At 41.8% G+C, this 21,725-nt stretch overlaps 1 protein-coding gene and 1 pseudogene across 4 annotated transcripts in view; both read right to left on the bottom strand.

Annotated features, from left to right (window-relative positions):
- GRIA1 (glutamate ionotropic receptor AMPA type subunit 1) overlaps positions 1-21,725 on the bottom strand; it is a 350,905-nt gene that overhangs the window by 178,220 nt on the left and 150,960 nt on the right. The gene's annotated exons all lie outside the window — the stretch shown is intronic.
- On the bottom strand, positions 10,346-11,251 carry LOC102268536 (N6-Methyl-AMP deaminase-like; annotated as a pseudogene).

The raw sequence follows: 21,725 nt of genomic DNA, 5'->3' as shown, positions 1-21,725 counted from the left end.
ATCTATGAGCCGTGACTCCCCCTCCACTGACACCCACACATCCTGGTGTACTTTTCCATGCACGCTCAGTCAGGGTCAATGAACAATGTCGGGCAGAGGTCGGGGGCTCCTGTGTGGAGTGTCTCTCAGATCACCAAGAAAGTGAGTAATTGCACTTTCCTCATGCTACTTTTCTCCCTCTGATTTTCTCTCTTCAATGGACGCCTGTCCACTCTTGTATCATCAGAATTCACTTTAGGGAAAGGACTGCTTGTCCTATTCTCTCTCTGGAGTTAGTGACTTCCTTCTTCCTGAGGAAGAAAGGCTCTGGTCCCTATGAAAAAGTCTTTAGAAATCATTTTTCAAAGGCAAGTGGCCTCCAGGGCCGCCTGGGACACCTAGGTTCATACCCTTATGTTCAGTCCTGGCTGGATATCTAGGTGGCTAAGAGCACAGGTGTGCCACGGACAGACTGGACTCAGTTCCCCACTGTCTCTTGGGCAAGTTAATGATTAACTCTGAAACCTTGGCTTCCTCATCTGTGTTACAGAAATAATGATGATACCCACCCAGTGGGGCTGCTCTGAGAGTTGAATGCGTTGAAAATGTATTGCTAGCACAGTTCCTGTCCTCCACTATGTCTGTTGCTGTTGTCACATTATTATTGTTGTTGCTTTGTAAACGGCAGCATCTGGTAGCTGAGAGAGATAAGAGCAAGAAGCAGTGGAAAACGTGACCTCTGCAGTTAGTAGGAGATGCAAAATCACATGTAGCTTCTAGTTGGGAGCCTAAGAATAGCTTTAGTTAAGTTTCTGCTTAAAATAACCTGCATGCTCTGGGCTTTCAGACTCAAAGATGCTTTAAGGAGCACCTGTATCAGTTGTGCCGTTTTACAGAAAAGGATCGTGCATGCGCGCTCAGTCATGTCCAACTCTTTGCGACCCCGTGAACTGTAGCCCACCAGGCTCTTCTGTCCGTGGGAGTCTCCAGGCAAGAATACTGGAGTGGGCTGCTATTTCCTCCTCCAGTTTCTAGGGGCAATCAGTCAAAAATCAGTCATGCTAGGGCTCAAACTCAGATCTTCTGGTGCCAGTCCAGTGTAATTCCCACCGAGTATTCCTTGAGTTGGTGCCCTTTTCTTAGCGTATCCCTTCAGCTTTACCACCAGTTCCTATGGTAACCTGGACACCATCTGAAGATGCTGCCTTGGACAGCATTGAGAAGATGATGGTAACACATCTTACTGCACAGACATTCCTGAGATGAGTCTATTTCTTTATGCTGGGATTGTCCCTAGTGTCGCTCTTACATGGGCTAATTTTGCTGAAACTAATGTGCCAATGCCTGTATTAGTTTTGAGGGTTAAGGGTCTAGTCCTTTCATTCAAATGCTGTGGCTGAACTCAAATGCTGATGAGAACTGTGTTGGCATTCTGGGCATGAGCTTCAACAGTGCAAAACATGAGGAAAATGGACTACATTTGTCATTCTCTACTTTAGAGAGCACAGTCAAGGCCTAGCATAGATATAGAGATGAGATGAAGTAAAGCCTTGAGTGGAAACTACCCAAGGTGTAACTCTGAGGAAGAGACCCCAGGCCTGACCCATCAGGTAGCCCTTACTCATGGGACTCTCTGGATGATCACTCTGCCCTAAACACGTGCCTAAATATATACACCTTGCACTTTACCACCTTCAGACTTCTCTTCATGCTGCTCCTTCTGCTTTCTTCTATTATTTAAAAATATATAGAATTTGTTGTAAATAATACAGGGAACTCAACCTGGTGCTCTGTGACAACCTAGAGGGGTGGGATGGGGTGGGAGAGGGGAGGGAGGTTCAAGAGGGAGGGGACTTAGGTATACCGATGGCTGATTCATGTTGATGTGCGGCAGAAAGCAACACAATATTGTAAAGCAATTACCCTCCAATTAAAAATAAATAAATTCAAAAAAAGTATATAGGAATTTCCCTGGTAGTCCAGTGTTAAGACTTCACCTTCCAATGCAAGTGATGCAGTTTCAATCCCTGGTCGGGGAACTAAAATCCCACATATCTTGTGGCCAAAACACAAAACAGAGGCAATATTGTAACAAATTGAATAAATAATTTAAAAATGATCCACATCAAAAAAGCCTTTACAAACAGAAGAATATATAGAACTTTGTATCATTTAAATCATATTTACATCCACTATTTTACTGAATTGTAAAATATCATTCTCCAGTTTCCAGAGTCAATGGTTTTCCATGTGTCACAATCAGTAGAGCCACCAGATTGACAATGGGAGCTTGTCCACCAGATGGCCTGTGTTTGAATCCGGACACATACCCCTTTCTTTGTGGCCTGTTACTTAAGCAGTGTATGCCTCAGTTTCTTCATGTGCAGAATGGGAATAATAATCACAGTCTCAATATCAAAAGACTGAGAGGAATAAAGGGTTATTGTGTACAAAGTACTCAGAACCGTGGCTGGCACAAAAGACCTGCTCAGTAAATGTTGCTATAGAAACTAAGTTGTGTCCTGTCTGAATTCCCTCCCTGACAGGCTCGTCTGAAATGCCGTGAAGTGTGAGTCTGACTTTTTGTAAATAGATGCAATTTCTGCCTCTTTTAGACCCTGTAATCATCTGTACTTTCCTCATAGCACACAGTATGTTCTGCTGTGCACCAGAGATAACTGTAAACTTGTTTTTCTCTCCCACTCGCCCCTTGCCTGTGAGTGCTGTGGTTCAGAGAGAGAGATCTTATAGAAGCATATCCCCTGTGATGCCTAGCGTGATGCTTCATGCCAGAGAGGAGAAAGTTGGCAAATTCTGGTTACACCAATTTCAGTTGAACCCAGAATTCCAGTCCCCTTGAAGATCTAGAATGTTAGGGTGGAAAGTCTCCTTAGAGATGAGTGTTAGTTGTTTAGTCATGTCCAACTCTTTGCAATGCCATGGGCTGTAGCCCGCCAGGCTCCTCTGTCCATAGGATTCTCCAGGCAGGAATAGTGGAGTGGGTTGCCATGCCCTCCTCCAGGGGATCTTCCTGACACAGGGATCAAACCCGAGTCTCCCACATTGCAGGCCAATTGTTTACTGTCTGAGACACCAGGGAAGCCAGTCCTGCACTAACAGCAGATCACTGGGCTGCTGGGAGGAGGAAGATACTTGTCCAAAGTCATGTAAGATGACAGTGGCAGAAGCAGATATAGAAACCGGATCTTGTTCCTACCCTCAACCCTGGGCTCAACCCAAAGAACTACACTGTCTCTCTCCATGGAATGAAGGAGAAAACAGCCATGGACCTGGGTTAAAGAGAGAAGGCTGGACAATGACAGCACGTAGCTAAGCTTCAGCACCAGAACTGCTCAATGGGTAGGGATGTATTTGGGATACACATTACAAAACCAACCAGGGGTGAAGGATGCACAGCCAATAAGGCAGTTTCTTTGAACTGACTTGGTATTTCGCTGCTCCATGAAAGGATCAGGAGCCCTGCAAAAGAGAAGCTTCAGGGTTCAGTGTATTCAATATGAACCTTTAAATGGTTCTCTTCCTCTTTCAGAACGTATAATCTAAACTAGAGACCCCCCAGCCTTGGTCTCCAGGGCACCTTCTTCGTGTTGGAATTTGTACCTTAGAAGATGCTAAGATACAAAGATACACAGCCTCTGCACATTGAGTCCATTTCTTATGGTTCTCCAGATGATTATCTAAAGGTGAAGTCCTTATCAGCCTGCACCCCAGGGCCTGTTTTCCACAGACGGCTGTCATGTTTTCTTTTTCTCCTTGTTGAGGTTTCAGATAATGTTTAAAATGTAAAATGGATCAGAGATAATTCTGCACTGGTCAGCAGGACTTGGGCAGAGAAATGTTTTGATTCTCGGTACTGTCAAATCTCTTCTCCCAATGTGAGATAAGGTAAATAAATCTTAAGGTGATAAGCTCCCCCATCATCTCTGGTGTAAATGCTTTGGGGGAGGAGGACCAGTGGGAAGCCAGTTCCTGATAACTGTAGGTGGGGGTTAGGGGAGCTCTATCAGCAGGCAGAACCCTGAGGTGGGGGACCACTGAGGCTTACGCCCCAGTTGTTCAGATGCTGAAACCCAAGGCTGCCCATAACCGTAAAGTGAGCCTCTGATAATGGGGGCGGGGGTACACGTGGGTTGTCCAAGTCATGATTACTGAGAGATGAATGTTCACAACTCCTGGGGAGAAATGTCCAGGTGGCCAACAGCTCTGACCTGGGATTTTGGGGGAGATCATCTTCTCCTTTTGATCTCTATGTCCAGGGCACAAGTTCCTTCCAAAAATTGTTAATTTCAAGGATAAAAAGTGTTTTTATAACAGTTCAGTGTGAAGTTGAGACAGGGAGAAGTGAAAAAGAAGTTTTGAAAAGGAAATTCATCCAGAAGTCATTTCCCATGACTCTCAACTTGATGGTACCCATCAGATTTCCTCTGATTATTAGAAACAGTTGCTGCTGTTGTGTTGTTACTGTTGTTTCAATCCATACATCGGTTTAACAAATATATTGTGAAAACAGTATTTGATTACCCTTCAAAGAGCTCACCTACCGTCTTCTCAACACCGTAAACCATGTGTGAAGCAAACTGGCACTAACTTAGTACCATCTTTGCCTTAAAGAGCCACGCTCTCAGTCCCTCTGACTGATAGTAACTTCTAAACTACTCTGCAGTTGAGCCATTAGGTATGTTGAATGCATACTTTTTGGGTGGCGTTTCTAAATTTAAGTTTCCCCTAGGCACGAGAGTCCCAACTTGACATGTTATGCGAACAGTGACATTTTCTATCATATCAACATCTGCCATGTTGATGGAAATAACAGAAGTAAAAAATGAAAGTGAATTGTCCTACAAACTTTGAAGCTTAGGTTCATAAGATTGTTCGTTATCGTTGTTTGTTTTTCACTGTTACACTTAATCAGCAGCTTCACTTTTTGAAGAAAACTTCATTCCCTTTCTTAATGAATGCTTCATCAGCTCATAACATCCTCAGCTGTCACTGACTACCTCCTAGTAACATATAATAGGTGCCCACTGATGCCACAGAGCTATAAGTTCCTTAAAGTCAGAGACAATCTTCCATGAATAAGAGACAGCTATGCAGGTCTGTCCCTCTTTGTGCTAAGTCCTGGAGGCAGTACTCTGCTGTGCAGGGTCAGCAAACGCATGCATGACACATACACTCCCCTATTCTGTACCCAAGGCAGACATCACTAATTGATTGTGGCATCCTTTCCTGCTGAGCCCAGCCCAGGTCTCAGAGTCCTCATCACCAGCCTTCCTGGAAGCCATTATCAATTTATCAGGATTGACAGGCTTGATAAAACCTATTTTACAGCCAAACTGTAGTGGTTAAAAGCAAGAACTCTGGAATTGGACTGACCTGAATTCAAATCCCAACACTACCTTTTGCTCGCAGAGTGTGACCTGGAGTACAGTTGTCCAAGTGCCCTAAATCTTAGTTTTCTCCGCTTTAAAATGACCAGTTCTCTCATCCTTTGGAAACCTAAATTTAGGCATTTCTTTCTCTGAGAAACCTCTGTTTGCATAAGACTGAGTGTAGCTGCCTCACTTAGACCTGTGAAAACACCCTCAACTTGCACTTCAAGATTTATGTTTATTTATTTTTGACTGTTCTAGGTCTTTCCTGCTTCGTGGGCTTTCTCTAGTTTCCGAGCAGGGTCTGTTCTCTAGTTGCAGTGTGCAGGCTTCTTCTCATTGTGGTGGCTTCTCTTGTCGCGGAGCACCGGCTCTAGGCACATGGGCTCAGTAGTTGCGATTCCTGGGCTCTAGAGCACTGGCTCAGTCGTTGTGGCACACGGGCTTAGTTGCTCCACAGTATATGGGGTCTTCCCAGACCAGGGGTCAAACCTGTGTTTCCTGCATTAGCAGGCAGATCCTTTACACTAGACCACCAGGGGAGCCCTGAACGTGCCCCGTCGTGTTCTGCCCTTTAGTGAGCTGTGCTAGATCCTCTTCCAGGTTACTGGAACTCTGTCATTCTCTTTCGACTTCCCATAACCAACACAGTAGCCCAGGAGGTCTGTCCTGGGATAATCACTTATGACAGTGGTTCTCAAACTTGAGCTTGTAGTGTATCAGAATTCCCTGGAGAGCGTGTTAAACTGCAGACTGAACAGCCCACCCCTAGAATTTTTGATTCAGTAGGTCAAGGGTGGGGCTTGAGAATTTGCATTTCTAACATGATCCTGAGTAATGCTCATGCTGCTGACTCTGGACCATTCTTTAAGAACCCCTGCCTCATGGAATAAAGGAGATTTTAAAAAACGATGAAATACTGTTGCCTAGGGAAGAAACTTAAGTTCTATTTATCAGCTCCCAGATTGGTGATGATCTCCATCTGAACCCTGCGAGCTGTATTCGCAACTGATTCTCATTAAAGTCAAGGAAATTTACACATAAGTATCAGATGTAAGACCTTGCTGAAGGATGAAAAAGCAGGGCTTCTAAATCTTGCTGATGGAGCTCACAATCTTCCCTCTTTCTCAGTTGACAACTAGTGAAACGACTTGATACTTTAATATCTCACAGTTAATGTCATACTTTTGCAGGAAACTTTATATTTTCAGGAGTATTCTCATCCATATTATCACATTTGGTTTTATAATAACTGTTTACAAGAGGAGAGATAGGGAATTAACATCTCTTTGAGTGACAAGGCAGAATAAGCCAGATCCAGAGTCCTCGATTCTTTGCCAGGTCTGTTTCCATGACATTGCATAATCTTTGGTGCAAGTGTAAGTTCTGTCTTTGAACTCCCTTCATGTACCAAACCTTAATTTATTTCAGTTTGTTACAGATGCTTGAGCTAGATGATATCACAAGGAGATCTACTGATCAGGAGGTTCTAAAGCATTTGGAGGTACGAATTCCATTGAGACCTTAGGAAAGCTTTGGACTCTTTTCTAAAACATTACCAATATATAAATATATGGTACAGTTTACATATAGTTTCAGGTTGTACAAGGACCTTTTAAAGTTGAGGGCCACCATGTTTCATGACTGTCGGAGGCACTGCTCCTAGAGAATTAAATGTGGTACTGTAATGTCCACCCACAAACCATGGAAGATGAACAGAGGCCAAATAGTCACTGTTTTGGTCAATTGGCTGGTTGTGGTTTTTAACAGATGAGTAAACTGAGTGGTTATTTTTCAGGTACCACAGTCAAACAAAGGCAGAACTAGAATGAAAACTAGGATTTCAGAAGGTGATGAGGTACTGTGGAGGAGGACTGGCTTCAGAGTCAGGGAAGATTTCAATTTCAGCTTATATTGAGTTGGCCAAAAAGGTCACTTGGGTTTTTCCGTAAGCTCCCTGAGTGAACTTTTTGGCCAATCCAATATTATTTACACGCTGTAAGACCTTACTTACCTTCGTCAAGGTTTCACGTCCCCATTTTACAAATAGGAATCAAAAAATCAAACAATGTTTAAAAACTGTATTCTGATAGAGTGTGTGCATGCTGTCACTTCAGTCGTATCTGACTCTTTACCCCGTGATCTGTAGCCCACCAGGCTCCTTTGTCTTTGGGATTCTCCAGGCAAGAATACCAGTGTGGGTTCTGTGCCCTCCTCCAGGGGATCTTCCTGATCTGGGGATTGAACCCATGTCTCTTGCATTGCAGGTGGATTCTTTACCACCGAACCACCGGGGAATCAGCCCCATTCTGATAGGGTGCTTTTAGCATAAGGATTAAATGAAACAAAATGTGTCAAATGTTAACATATGTTGTGGCATTCAGTAAGCATGAATTCCCGTCTCCAAGGCTGTTTTCTCAGCTCAAGTTCAAGTGTAACAATTGCATAAACTTTCCTTTCTTTCAGGACAGGTAGATACTACCTCAGGTTGACCAGAGGCTGTATATCCTCAGGTCATCTGGGTCATATAAACCTATGTATGATGTCATTACTTATGACTGTGCTCAGGTGACCTGACATTCTTCTACATCCTTGTACCATTGACCCGTGTAGAATCTCAAGGATGTTTGTCCCCCATCTAACCATGGATGCAAAATGAGAAAAGAAAAAGTCTTAACAAAGGGGAAAAAAGCCTAGACTACTGTAGCGTCTATCTCTTCTAACATTTTTCAGTGCTTATTTCAGGATGTGCAAAATTCATTCTTCCCACTGCAAAGCAACTGCATTATACTTCCTAAACTACAGAGGATAATGATTTTCATGCTAATTTTTAATTCCATGTTTGCATCTAATTCACATTTAAAGTTCAGCAAAATTTATAGGTCACTTCACTGTGTACTTTTTCTTGTGTCTTACACATTGGAAAACAGTATCCTTGTTTTAGCTTGTTATCATACCCTAGAATGCCAGAAAAGACAGAACCTATAGAGGTTTGATCTAACTCCCTTATATGAAAGGCAAGGGGTGGAGGCTGGGGGGGGCAGGGGAATGTTGTCCTCAAGTCACACAGGTGACAGCTGTAGAATCTACACTTGAGTTTATGTTTCCTGAATCCAGATTCTTCATTCCACCATGGTTTTCCTGACCTGCCTCAGATGTTAAGATGCTTGAAAGGCCAAGAAATTGTATATTTTCCTACGCCTAATTTCCTCCTACTCTCACTTCTTTTTTCCTAAAAGAAATTTGATGGGCATTGGGATAAAAACACACATTCCTTTTTCCATTTTAAATAAGTGGATGGTCCTAGTTTTTCCTTATGCTTTTATAAGGCTCACATTACCTCACTCTGCCTCCGACCCTCCGTTACGTATGGGCAGCAGTTCGTTTTACTCCCCAGTACCATGGGCTCTGTCATTGCCTGAACACCTCTCCTGTCTCTCAATAAACACAGAGCCCATCTTCTTGGACATCTTGGAGTTCCTCTGTAGAGAAGCTCTTTCCCCAGGGAAAATGCCCTAATCAGCCTTTAGAAATGACTAGTATCTTTAGACTCTTCAACTCTAAATGACCAGTGTGATGGAATAAAATAACCAAAGTGTTCCAATGACTGGAGTACAAGGCTGAGTTTTGGGGTTCCCAATCTATCCCAAGACATTACTCTCATTTTGTCTAATGACCCGAAGGTACCATGGCCCTAACCCCATGGAATCATGGAGGAAATAAGCAACTGCAATGAGACACTTCCTTTTATTAAACAGTTAAGAGGGAAAACAGTTTAAGCCAAACTCCTTTTCTGACCACAGTCCTTTCAAGCTATTAAGACCTGCCCTTGGCCTGAGTGAGGTCATAGCTGTGTGTTATCTAAGTCTGCACACAGAGACAGATGCTTGAACTTTATGAGGTCATTATTCTGAAATGCCTCCATAATTAGCATCGTCAGGAAATGGCATCTTCGAGAAAGTAGTAAACCGATCTATCTTATAAGTAGCTAAATAATTTCACATATTTTGAAAACCTCCTAATAGGTTCTATGCATGTCCCAGCTTTCATAAAAAGAGCCAATTAAAGGATCACTTATACCAGCACACCCACTCTCCCGTAATCCTAGGCATAAGGACCAAGTCCCATCTTTTCACATTTCTGTTTGGGCAGCCTTTGGAAAAGACTAGGTGGTTAGACATAGAGCTGGTATCACTCTTCTAGATGAAAAGATGTCTAATGACACATCACTCTTCTCCAGAAAGAATAAGAGACGGCAGCCCACATTCCCAGGGGATCATTTCCTGAGAACAAAATGGCAGTCACTGTGCCTCAGCTGTGTGTTTAGTGGAAAAGACACACGCATTGGGCTCCTATGTTGGGCTCTTCATTTTGACATTCAGCTCTTTAAAACAAGAATGGAGCATGGTTTCACCAGCTCTCTTACTTTCTGAGCATTTGATTCCTCAGTTCAGAGGAGTCTCTCTCTCTCAGCATGAGATACCTGTAGCCTTTTTTGCTGACGCCTCGAGTCATCTTTATACCTGAGGGCAGGACATTTCTTCACGTCTCTTCATTTCCTCAGAAGGGCACTTCTGCATAAAATGCCTACTCTCCCAATTTTGCCTAATAATAATGCTGGAAGACAAGTAGCAACAGCAGCAGCAGTGACCATGACAAACATTTGAACACTTACAAAGGACAGAGCGCTCAGATGAGTTCCTAATGTACTGCTTCATTTTGACTTCCCAGCAGTAATTTTTGTCATCTCAACTGTATAGATGTAAAAATTGGGGCTCATAGAGGATAACTTTCCTAGGTTAACATAGTCCAAACCTCCAGACAGGAATCTTAATAACCACTTTACCCCCAACTCTACTTTAAATCATTTTTTTTCTAAATGACATTTATATTCTTAAAACAGTACTTCTCTCCATATGAACTGCAACCTGGGGGTGGGGCAAGAGGAACAGAGCGTTGCTGTGGGAACTGAAGCCCTAAGCTTTACCCAGTGGTATCTAGCGATGCCTTACAAAGTCCACTGGATCCAGGGATCTTCCCTCAGGGAAACTGAGAAATGTCCCATGACTAATTCTATCAGGAGGCAGATCCAGGAATACATAAGTTTCTTTCTTATTTCTTCCCCTCCTTTCCCTTCCCTAATTTCCTTTCCTTTCCTTCTTCTTCCCCCCCTTCATTGATTGCTTGCTTCCTTCCATCCATCCATCCATCCATCTATCCATCCATCCATCCTTCCTTCAGTTTTTTGCTTTGGGATCTCTGTAAAATGTAATGGCAAATGAAGATATGTTTTATCAGATTCTAAAAAAGTTCCAAGGAATATTGTTTGTCCTACCATAGGGTTTCCACTGAGGTCAAACCCAAGAACTGTGTCCTCAGTAGAAAGGAAGAACTCTTCAGGAAGCTTAACAGTCTCCTCAGCTACTGAAGGGCCACCTCTTCTGTTGATTGCTGTCAAATACCTAACATCAGTGTCTCTGTTCTCTTTTTTCAGACTGTTTTATAGTATCAAGTACAAATTCCACATAAGTCTTTTCAGTCATTCCGTAGTTTCTTTTCTGGGTGTGTTCCTTTGTTTCAGGCACTTGACACCATCATCTGTGAATTCTTTAATAACATCTTTTGTGGCCATGAACATCTCTTCAGTAGCAAGCTGATGAATACTTTGAAACTTTTGGAGACATTCCTCCAAAGTTCTTTTCTTTCCCTTGTTAATCATAGTCATCTAGTCATGGATTTTTAAGACCTGGTTTATTGTGTACTAATTTCCTCATGGCATTAGAACTAATGGATCCACTCAGATGAAAATGAAGTTCCATTTTAGGTAATTCCAAGGGAAAGATTGTCTTCCAGGGCTGTTGTTTGTCTTCCGCCTCCATCATGACTTAGCAGGATGGTCTTTCTCACAACACTGTTATTCTTGGTATAAAGAGTATGATGTATTGGTTTGGCCAAAATGTTCATCCTGGTTTTTTTTTTTTATAAGATGTTATGGAAAAATCTGAGCAAACTTTTTGGCCAATCCAGTATTTCAGTTCAATAAGTTTTGTGGTCTTGAATTTCCTTCAGATTGCTTTACTTCCATTCATTTTGATAAGATTAAGTGTATCAGACCATCTGACCTTCTTGCTGAGAAATCTGTATGCAGGTCAGGAAGCAACAGTTAGAACTGGACATGGAACAACAGACTGGTTTCAAATTGGGAAAGAAGTATGTCAAGGCTGTATATTGTCACCCTGCTTATTTAACTTATATGCACAGTACATCATGAGAAATGCTGGGCTGGAGGAAGCACAAGCTGGAATCAAGATTGCCGGGAGAAGTATCAATAACCTCAGATATGCAGATGACACCACCCTTATGGCAGAAAGTGAAGAGCCTCTTGATGAAAGTGAAAGAGGAGAGTGAAAAAGTTGACTTAAAAGTCAACATTCAGAAAACTAAGATCATGGCATCTGGTCCCATCACTTCATAGCAAATAGATGGGGAAACAATGGAAACAGTGAGAGACTTTATTTTTTTGGGCCCCCAAATCATTGCAGATGTTAGTGACTGCAGCCATGAAATTAAAAGACCCTTGCTCCTTGGAAGAAAAGCTATGACAACATGTACAACCTAGACAGCATACTAAAAAGCAGAGACATTACTTTGCCAATAAAGGTCCATCTAGTCAGAGCTATTGTTTTTCCAGTAGTCATGTATGGATGTGAGAGATGGACTATAAAGAAAGCTGAGCACTGAAGAATTGATGCTTTTGAACTGTGGTGCTGGAGAAGACTCTTGAGAGTCCCTTGGACTGCAAGGAGATCCAACCAGTCCATCCTAAAGGAAATCAGTCCTGAATATTCATTGGAAGGACTGATGTTGAAGCTGAAACGCCAAGACTTTGGCCACCTGATGCAAAGAACTAACTCATTGGAAAAGACCCTGGTGCTAGGAAAGATTGAAGGCAGGAGGAGAAGGGGATGACAGAGGATGAGATGGCTGGATGATATCACCAACTCAATGAACATGAGTCTGAGTAAACTCTGGGAGTTGGTGATGGACAGGGAGGTCTGGTGTGCTGCAGTCCATGGGGTTGCAAGGAGTTGGACATGACTGAGTGACTGAACTGAACTGCAGTGTACATGCAGCTCTGGGCTCAGCTTCATCACCATGATAGACTTCCACTCTTGATTCTCTCCTGATCTTGACCTTGTGGCCCCCAGCATAGGGCAGGGGCAGTACTGAGCACCAGTGACAGCAGCGCCCTAGCATGAGTTCCCAGGTCACGAACAGGTACATGCAGAATGTCTTCACCATGTTGACATTGCCAGGACCACATTGCACACCACTCATCTGCTGAGGTCACTAGGTCCACACATGTGCAGTGCAGCACTGCATGAGCATCTCACCCAACTTCTCAGCAGTTCTTTACTTGGAGTTTTAATTAGCACCCTAAAATGTATTCCTTCCTTTGAATTCTGTGATAGTTTGGTTGGATCCATATGTGGCACTTTCTACCCAAAATTCATTTATTCTGTAAATATTTAGGAAATGATACACTATAGGTCAGGCACTGTACTAGCCCTGAAAGGATAAAACACTTTCCTGGAAGAACTCAAAGAATAGTGGGTGGGGAACACATGAGATTAGAATGTGGGATGAGAAGTATTAAAATGAGGGGTCGTGAAGGAGGGCAGAGCTAACCTGATCTTACAGTGTTTGAGAAGGCTACCAGGAAGGGGAGTCACTGAATCTGTCCTACACAACAAATAGGGTTGTGGCAGGGGAAGAATGGAGTATCTCAGATCCAGGTCAGCAGCATATGTAGACCTGGAGAGGCTGAGTGGTGTTTCTTGTGGTGCTGTCTCTGTCTCTGCCCCCACCTTCTAATGCTGCAAACACTGGTACTCCCAACATGCCTCTCACCCATAGGTGGTGACCTGGAAATAATGGGATAAATGCATTTGGCATAGTTGATACCAGAGTCAAATGGAGCTGAGTTCAAATCCTGGCGCCACAAGTTCCTTGCTTTGTGATTGTGATCAAGGAATTGGCATCTCTAAACCTCAGTGTCTACATCTACAAATGGAGTCTAGTACTAATGCCATTATCCTAAGGGTGTTAGAAGTGTGAAAATGACATAATATGTAAAGGGACATAGTACAGCATATAGACAAAGCACACCCCCAAGATGGTGACTTTTACTCATAGTGGTGGTGGTTATGAGGTCCACCTAGATTAGGACATCTCCATGGAAAGGAATCTGACTTATTTTTCTTTGTGAGCCTTACTGTGCCTTGACTGCATAAACTTAATAACAGGTGCTCAGTGAGGACACGCTGATGGATTTGTGGATGTACCTTTTCCATTAACTCATTAAATAAATATTACTGAGCACTTACTATGTGCCAGGCGATGCTCCACATGCTGTGGCTGCATCAGCGAACAAGGCACTCAGCTGGAGCTTTCATCCTAAATAGAATTCTGACCAGCACTCTCATAAAATTGATGGTTGCTTATACTTCATAAACACGTTTGAAAAATATGAGAATCGTTGGTGATAATAACTATAAATCCACTTCATGTTTCTAGAGAATGTAATTCCTTATCCTAAGTCCTCTTCAATAGTTCAGTGTTTCTCTACCTGCCACTAGGTCCTGCTTGAATCTAAAAGGATGATTTCCATTTCACTCCACAATCTACAACACAAGGTCCCTCCCATAGTCATTACCAGCAACAGACCAATTTGTTAATTTCTTCTTTCTCTTTTTATTGCATTCTGCTAGTTCTTGAGAGGAGAAGGCAATGGCAACCCACTCCAGTACTCTTGCCTGGAAAATCCCATGGACGGAGGAGCCTGGTGGGCTGCAGTCCATGGGGTCACTAAGAGTCAGACACGACTCAGTGACTTCACTTTCACTTTTCACTTTCATGCATTAAAGAAGGAAATGGCAATCCACTCCTGTGTTCTTGCCTGGAGAATCCCAGGGACGGGGGAGCCTGGTGGGCTGCCATCTATGGGGTCGCACAGAGTTGGACATGACTGAAACGACTTAGCAGCAGTTCTTGAGAAGCCCTCTGTTTGCATAGAAAGAGGAGTGGATTATCAATCAAGCAATTTAAGTTTTAACCTCAGTTTTGCTGCTAATCAATTTGGATAGATTTTTCATTTACTCTTATGGAACACTTCATAAAGACACAGCATGGCCTGGATAAGTGTTCAGGCTTTGGAGTCAGAATTGCCTGGATTAGAAACTAGCTCTGTTACTTTCTAGCTGTGTAATAATGGGTGGGTGACTTTACCACTCAGTCTTGTTACCTGCAAAATGGGGATAATAATCATACCCTCTTCATAGGATAGTTGTAAGTATTAACTGAGTTAATACATATAAAAGTCTTAGACCAATGTTTCTGAAACTTGCAAGGTCCCAGTAAATGTTAGACACTATTACTTTCATGTTTTTAATAAGGCAGTAAAGTGACTGATCTGAGACATATTTGATCACATTTAGATGTTACACCATGTATACATTCAACAAAAGAAACAGAATGAATAGGTTTTAATTAAGATAACAAAATAAACCATATATCCTTTGGCTGTCTAGCAAAACATAGATAATCACAAGTAAATATTTTAATAAGCAATAGTTATTCATTTGATAGGAATATGAATAGCTCAGCCATGATCCTTACTGTAAAAATTCACTGGATTTTTTTTAATGTTTTTTTTAAATTTTGGTAAAAGTCATATAAAACATACGATTTTAACAATATTTAACTGTATATCTCAGTGGCACTAAATACATTCATGCTGCTGTGCAACTCTCACCATCATTCATCTCCCAAATTTTTCACCTTCCTAAACTGAAACTCTGTCCCTGTTAGTCACCAAGTCCTCATCGCTCCCACCCCTGACCCCTGACATCTGCCAGTAAGTATACTTTCTGACTCTATGAATAATTTGACTGTTCTAGGCACCTTCTAAAAGTGGAATCAAGCAGTATTTGTCTGCACCTACAGTATGTTGGAATGCACTTTTAAGTGCATTTAATTATTGAATGCACTTTTAAGTTTCTTGTTACGATCTGTTGTTACTGTCAAGTGCTAGGCACTGTATATGGCACTGAAGAAGTAGAGTGGGGAAGGGACAAGACATGGTGTTCAGCCCCAGAGATCTTGCTTTCTAATAGGTGAAGAGACATTAAACAACTAAATATGTAGTTATAAATTTGATGAGTGCCAGGAAGGAAATGAACAGGGAACAGTGTGTGGTCTGAGTACCATTTGAGTTGAGATTTAAGGAATAAATAGAATGTAGAGTGGTGAAGAAGAGGTGTGTGCTCAGGTGTGAAAGACTGTCCAGGAAGAAAGAAAAGTATGTGAAAAGGCCCTGAGGCAGGAACTGAAGGATCTGTGTGGTTACTGTGTGGAGACTGAGGTAGAGAAGTGGCCGATGCAGTATGGAGGGCCCGAGCCTGCAGTGCTGGGTGATGCCTGTCGAGCTTGAAAATTTTCCTAAAGGCAAAGAAAAACCACTGATGGCACATGGATTCCCTTCCAGCACACAGATTTCTCAAAACTAGTGAGAGGATTGTATAAGAAAGCTTCTCAAACCTCTTTGACATTGAAGAATATGAGATTTTATAATTACTACTAAAAAAAGAGGCAGTTTCTGGGAAAAGTAGAAAGTAAAGAAGTGGGGAGGGAGGGGAGGGAAGAGGAAGATGGGGAGATAAGAAAAGAGCAAGTGACTAAAACTTCAGTGGAGACATGAAGTCTAGAAATGAACTGTTGAATATTCACCACCGGTACAGACTCAGTACCTATTACATCTATGCGTGTGTAGGTGTGTTTGACTTATGCATGTATTTGTATAAGTTCACTGATTTGGCAGGAAACCAAACCAAGGGAGTCTTTCTGTGGAAGACAAGTAAGACTAATGAGCTGGAAATGCTGGGGAGGGGGAAAATGCTGTGTCAATCTTTTTGGTTAAATGCAAGATTGCTGGATCTACAGAAGCATCTGAAACAGCTCCGGGTGTTCAGGAATTGAAATGCTGGCCGCCGCACGGTTCAGCAGCTCCTTTCAGGAGCTGCTCAGTGGAAATCAAACAGAATTGCATTAGGAGAGGAGTGGGTGAGAGAAGGGACTCTCTGGAACTGAAAATTTTATTGGGAAAGAGGAAAAGAAAAAGGAGTTTAGTCCAAAAGAAGGACTGGCTCCAAGAATTTGTAATTTGTTCCAGCCTTCAGGAGCCCAGAGGAGCTTGAACACTTTTGCCTTGATATTCAGACCTGCTGGTAAAAAGAGGCATGAAAAGCAGGGAAAATAAATAAGTGTTCTCTGAGCCCAAATTTTTCATTCCCAGCTGAGTAGGGGCAATATTTAAGGAGTTTTGAAGGGGAAACACACCAGTTCAACTCTGCAAATGCTTTATAATATTAATAATACCACCTCTGACTCTCAGCACTTGCCGTTACCTTGGGCTTGTATGGTTGGGTGTCTCATGCTTCTTGTAGCAAATGCTAGGAAGAATACTGATTTGAAGTACCTCAGCGCAATGGGAAGGCAAAGGAGCCCCATCTGGTTGATGAAAAATTCTTTTCCTGTAGGGAACTATCCACTAGCAATACGTCTTATTCTCTTAACTACTTCCTGGTTTGCCAGTGGTTCAATTACCATATGCCTCATTTAATAACAGCAGCTGTCACTTAATGGATATTTACAATATGTTTTAGGTAACAAAAGCGCATTATCTTACTGAATCTTCATAATGTGTTATAAGACAGATTCTTGCATTCCCATTTTATGCATGAGGAAACAGGGGCTCAGAGAGGTTAAGGAATGTTGCTAGGATTGATACGCAGATCTGATTCTAAGCCATGTTCCTTCTGAGCCCATATTTTCATAAATGTAAAGTGGAAGTGGTTAATAACAAGGCCTTTAAATTATCATGGTCCCAAAGCTCCCTGAGCAAGACTGCAGATTCAGCAAGTTCATTGGTACTTCTGTTACATATGCTTTTCTCACCATGGAACCATCTCTCCCCATCCATTCTCAGTGTGCCAATGCAGTCAGACATTTTTTCCTATCAGATCTTGTTCTGGGATCCTTCATCCCCACTAAGGGGACAGTAGATAATAGAAATCAACAGATAGCAGTAATTCTTTACTTTCCTGCAGCTGGCATTCAGGGGCTTACACTCTCCCATTTCAGATCATCCCAAGGTCATTTAGAGGCAGATAAGATGTGCATTCTCCCAGGTTGCAAATGAGAAACTAGGACTCCTATGGAGAAAGTGAGTCAGCCAAGGCCACACAATGAGTTAAAAGCAGCATCATGACGACAGGCTCCCATTTGCAAAGTCCTGGTCTGTCACCTTTTCCAGCAAGGCACACGGCTGCAGTGAGCTGCAGACTCAGGGGCCAGGCAGGAAGCATAAAGGAACAAATGGGCAGGCGAGAGAACATTTTTCATCCTGCCAGTGGTCACTCAGCTTTAGCCAGAATTTTTCAAATGAGAAACAGGTCCAGATCTTTCCATTAAAAAAAAATTCTCCATAGATTATTTATTTTTCTTTCTTTCTTTCTTTCAGCCACAGCATGACATGCAGGATCTTAGTTCCCCAACCAGGGATCAAGCCCAGGTCCCCTGCAGTGGGAGCGTGGAGTTTTAACCATGGGACTGTCAGGGAAGTCCCTCATTTTTTTAAAGAAAAGCTTTAAAGAGAATCTGGATTTTAATGTTCACTGTCATGATTTTGTACAAGCTGCCTCAAAGTTGATTTTAAATCTTTGTGAAAGCTGACTATCACACATCCATAAGCTAGAGTAACCAATAGGCAGTTTTCCACGTCTGCCTCACACTGAAGACATGAGAGTTTCAATATGGATGCAGAGATATCTGGCTAACAGACCTTTTCGCCATGGGAATCCCCATTCCACGGGAGATCCAAATCTCAATCAACAAACCCTGAGAACAGTGAAGATTTTGGTCAAGCAGAAACACTCCCAGGAAGGAGAAGATTATACCTGCAGTGTGATAGTCAACTTGTTCAGTCACCAAGTTGTCTGACGCTTTGTGACTCAATAGACTACAGCACACCAATAGACTATGGCACACCAATAGACTATGGCACACCAGGCCTCCCTGTCTCTCACCATCTCCTCAAACTCATGTCCATTGAGTCATGTCCATGTCCATTGGATGCCATCCAACCATCTCATCCCCTGTCACCCTCTTCTTCTCTGCCTGCAATCATTCCCAGCATCAGGGTCTTTTCCAATGAGTCAGCTCTTCACGTCAGGTGGCCAAAGTATTGGAATTTCAGCTTCAGCATCAGTCCTACCAATGAGAATTCAGGGTTGATTTCCTTTAGGACTGACTGGTTTGATTTCCTTTCAGTCCAAGGGACTCTAAAGAGTCTTCTCTAGCACCACAGTTTGAAAGCATCAATTCTTTGGCACTCTGCCTTCTTTATGGTCCAGCTCACATCTGTACATGACTACTGGAAAGACCATAGTCTTGTCTATATAGACCTTTGTTGGGAAAGTGATGTCTTTGCTTTTTAATACACTGTCTAGGTTTGTCATAACTTTCCTTCCAAGAAGCAAGCATCTTCTAATTTCATGGCTGCAGTTAACATCTGCAGTGATTTTTAGAGCTCAAGAAGAAGAAATCGGTCACTTCTTTCACTTTTCCCCTTCTGTTTGCCATGAGTGATAGGACTGGGTGCCATGATCTTAGTTTTTTTAATATTGTTTGAAGCCCAGCTTTTTCACTCTCTTCTTTCACCCTTATCGAGAGGCTCTTTAGTTCCTCTTTGCTTTCTGCCATTAGACTGGTATCATCTGCATATCTGAGGCTATTGATATTTCTCCTGGTAGTCAACTAGCTCGGGAGAAAAAAAGAAAAAGTGTAGCATTTGCCAATTTTCATAATGTAAATATTCCCACCATAGCCAATAGCTACTATTAGTTGAGCAACCAGTTTGCAAAATTCATGAACATTTAATAGTTGGCTCCAGATATTTAATAATTGGTATACCAGAGTCTAGTGGTTCACTGGTGAGGTTTTTTAAAAAAATTAATTTATTTTAATTGGAGGCTAATTACTTTACAATATTTTAGTGGTTTTTGCCATACATTGACATGAATCAGCCGTGGATGTACATGTGTCCCCCATCCTGAAGCCACCCCACCCCCCACCCCATCCCTCAGGGCTGTCCCAGTACACCAGCTTTGAGTGCTGAACATGCACTGAACGTGGACTGGTGATCTATTTCACATATGGTAATATACATGTTTCAGTGCTATTCTCTCAAATCATCCCAGCCCCATTTTCTCCCAGAGTCCAAAAGTCTGTTCTTTAGATCTGTGTCGTTTTTGCTGCCTTGCATAGAGGGTCATCGTTACCATCATTCTAAATTTCATATATATGCATTAATATACTGTATTGGTGTTTTTGTTTCTGACTTATTTCACTCTGTATAATAGGCTCGTTTCACCCACCTCATTAGAATTGATTCAAATGTGTTCTTTTTAATAGCTGAGTAATATTCCATTGTGTATACGTACCACAGCTTTCTTATCCATTCATCTGCTGATGAACATCTAGATTGCTTCCATGTCCTAGCTATTGTAAACAGTACTGTGATGAACATTGGGGTACGTGTGTCTCTTTCAATTCTGGTTTTCTTGGTGTGTATGCCCAGCAGTGGGATTGCTGAGCCATATGGCAGCTCTATTTCCAGTTTTCTAAGGAATCTCCACACTGTTCTCCATAGTGGCTGTACTAGTTTGCATTCCTACCAACAGTGTAAGAGGTTTCCCTTTTCTCCACACCCTCTCCAGCATTTATTGTTTGTAGACTTTTTGATGGCAGCCATTCTAACTGGCGTGAGATGGTACCTCATTGTGGTTTTGATTTGCATTTCTCTGATAATGAGTGATGTTAAGCATCTTTTCATGTGTTTGTTAGCCATCTGTATGTCTTCTTTGGAGAAATGTCTGTTTAGTTCTTTGGCCCATTTTTTGATTGGGTCGTTTATTTTTCTGGTATTGAGTTGCATGAGCTGCTTGTATATTTTTGAGATTAATTCTTTGTCAGTCGCTTCATTTGCTATTATTTTCTCCCACTTTGAAGGCTGTCCTTTCACCTTGCTTATGGTTTCCTTCATTATGCAAAAGCTTTTAAGTTTAATTAGGTCCCATTTGTTTATTTTTCCTTTTTTTCCATTACTCTGGGAGGTGGGTCTTACAGGATCCTGCTGTGATTTATGTCAGAGTGTTTTGCCTATGTTTTCCCCAGGAGTTTTATAGTTTCTGGTCTTACATTTAGATATTTAATCCATTTTGAGTTTATTTTTGTGTATGGCGTTCGAAAGTGTTCTAGTTTCATTCTTTTACAGGTGGTTGACTGGTTTTCCCAGCACCACTTGTTAAAGAGATTGTCCTTTCTCCATTGTATATCCTTGCCTCCTTTGTCAAAGATAAGGTGTCCATAAGTGCGTGGATTTCTCTGTGGGCTTTCTATTTTGTTCCATTGATCTGTATTTCTGTTTTTGTGCCAGTACCATACTGTCTTGATGACTGTAGCTTTGTAGTATAGTCTGAAGTCAGGCAAGTTGATTCCTCCAGGTCCATTCTTCTTTCTCAAGATTTCTTTGGCTATTTGAGGTTTTTTTGTATTTCCATACAAATTATGAAAATATTTGTTCTAGTTCTGTGAAAAATACTATTGGTAGCTTGGTAGGGATTGCATTGACTCTATAGATTGCTTTGGGTAGTATACTTATTTTCACTTTATTGATTCTTCCATGAACATGGTATATTTCTCCATCTATTTGTGTCATCTCTGATTTCTTTCATCAATTTTTTTATAGTTTTCTATATATAGGTCTTTTGTTTCTTTAGGTAGATTTATTCCTAAGTATTTTATTCTTTGCATTGCAATGGTGAATGGAATTGTTTCCTTAATTTCTCTTTCTGTTTTCTCACTGTTAGTGTATAGGGATGCAAGGGATTTCTGTGTGTTAATTTTATATCCTGCAACTTTTCTATATTCATTGATTATCTCCAGTAATTTTCTGGTGGTGTCTTTAGGGTTTTCTATGTAGAGGATCATGTCATCTTTAAACAGTGAGAGTTTTACTTGTTCTTTTCCAATCTGGATTCCTTTTATTTCTTTTTCTTCTCTGATTGCTGTGGCTAAAAATTCAAAAACTGTGTTGAATAGTAGTGGTGAGAGTGGGCACCCTTGTCTTGTTCCTGACTTTAGGGGAAATGCTTTCAGTTTTTCACCATTGAGGATAATGTTTGCTGTGGGTTTATCATATATGGCTTTTATTATGTTGAGGTATGTTCCTTCTAT

The sequence above is a fragment of the Bos mutus genome, chromosome 7, assembly GCF_027580195.1.
Source record: "Bos mutus isolate GX-2022 chromosome 7, NWIPB_WYAK_1.1, whole genome shotgun sequence".
NCBI classification, from domain to species: domain Eukaryota; kingdom Metazoa; phylum Chordata; class Mammalia; order Artiodactyla; family Bovidae; genus Bos; species Bos mutus.
This window is presented reverse-complemented; position numbering and strand designations above follow the sequence as displayed.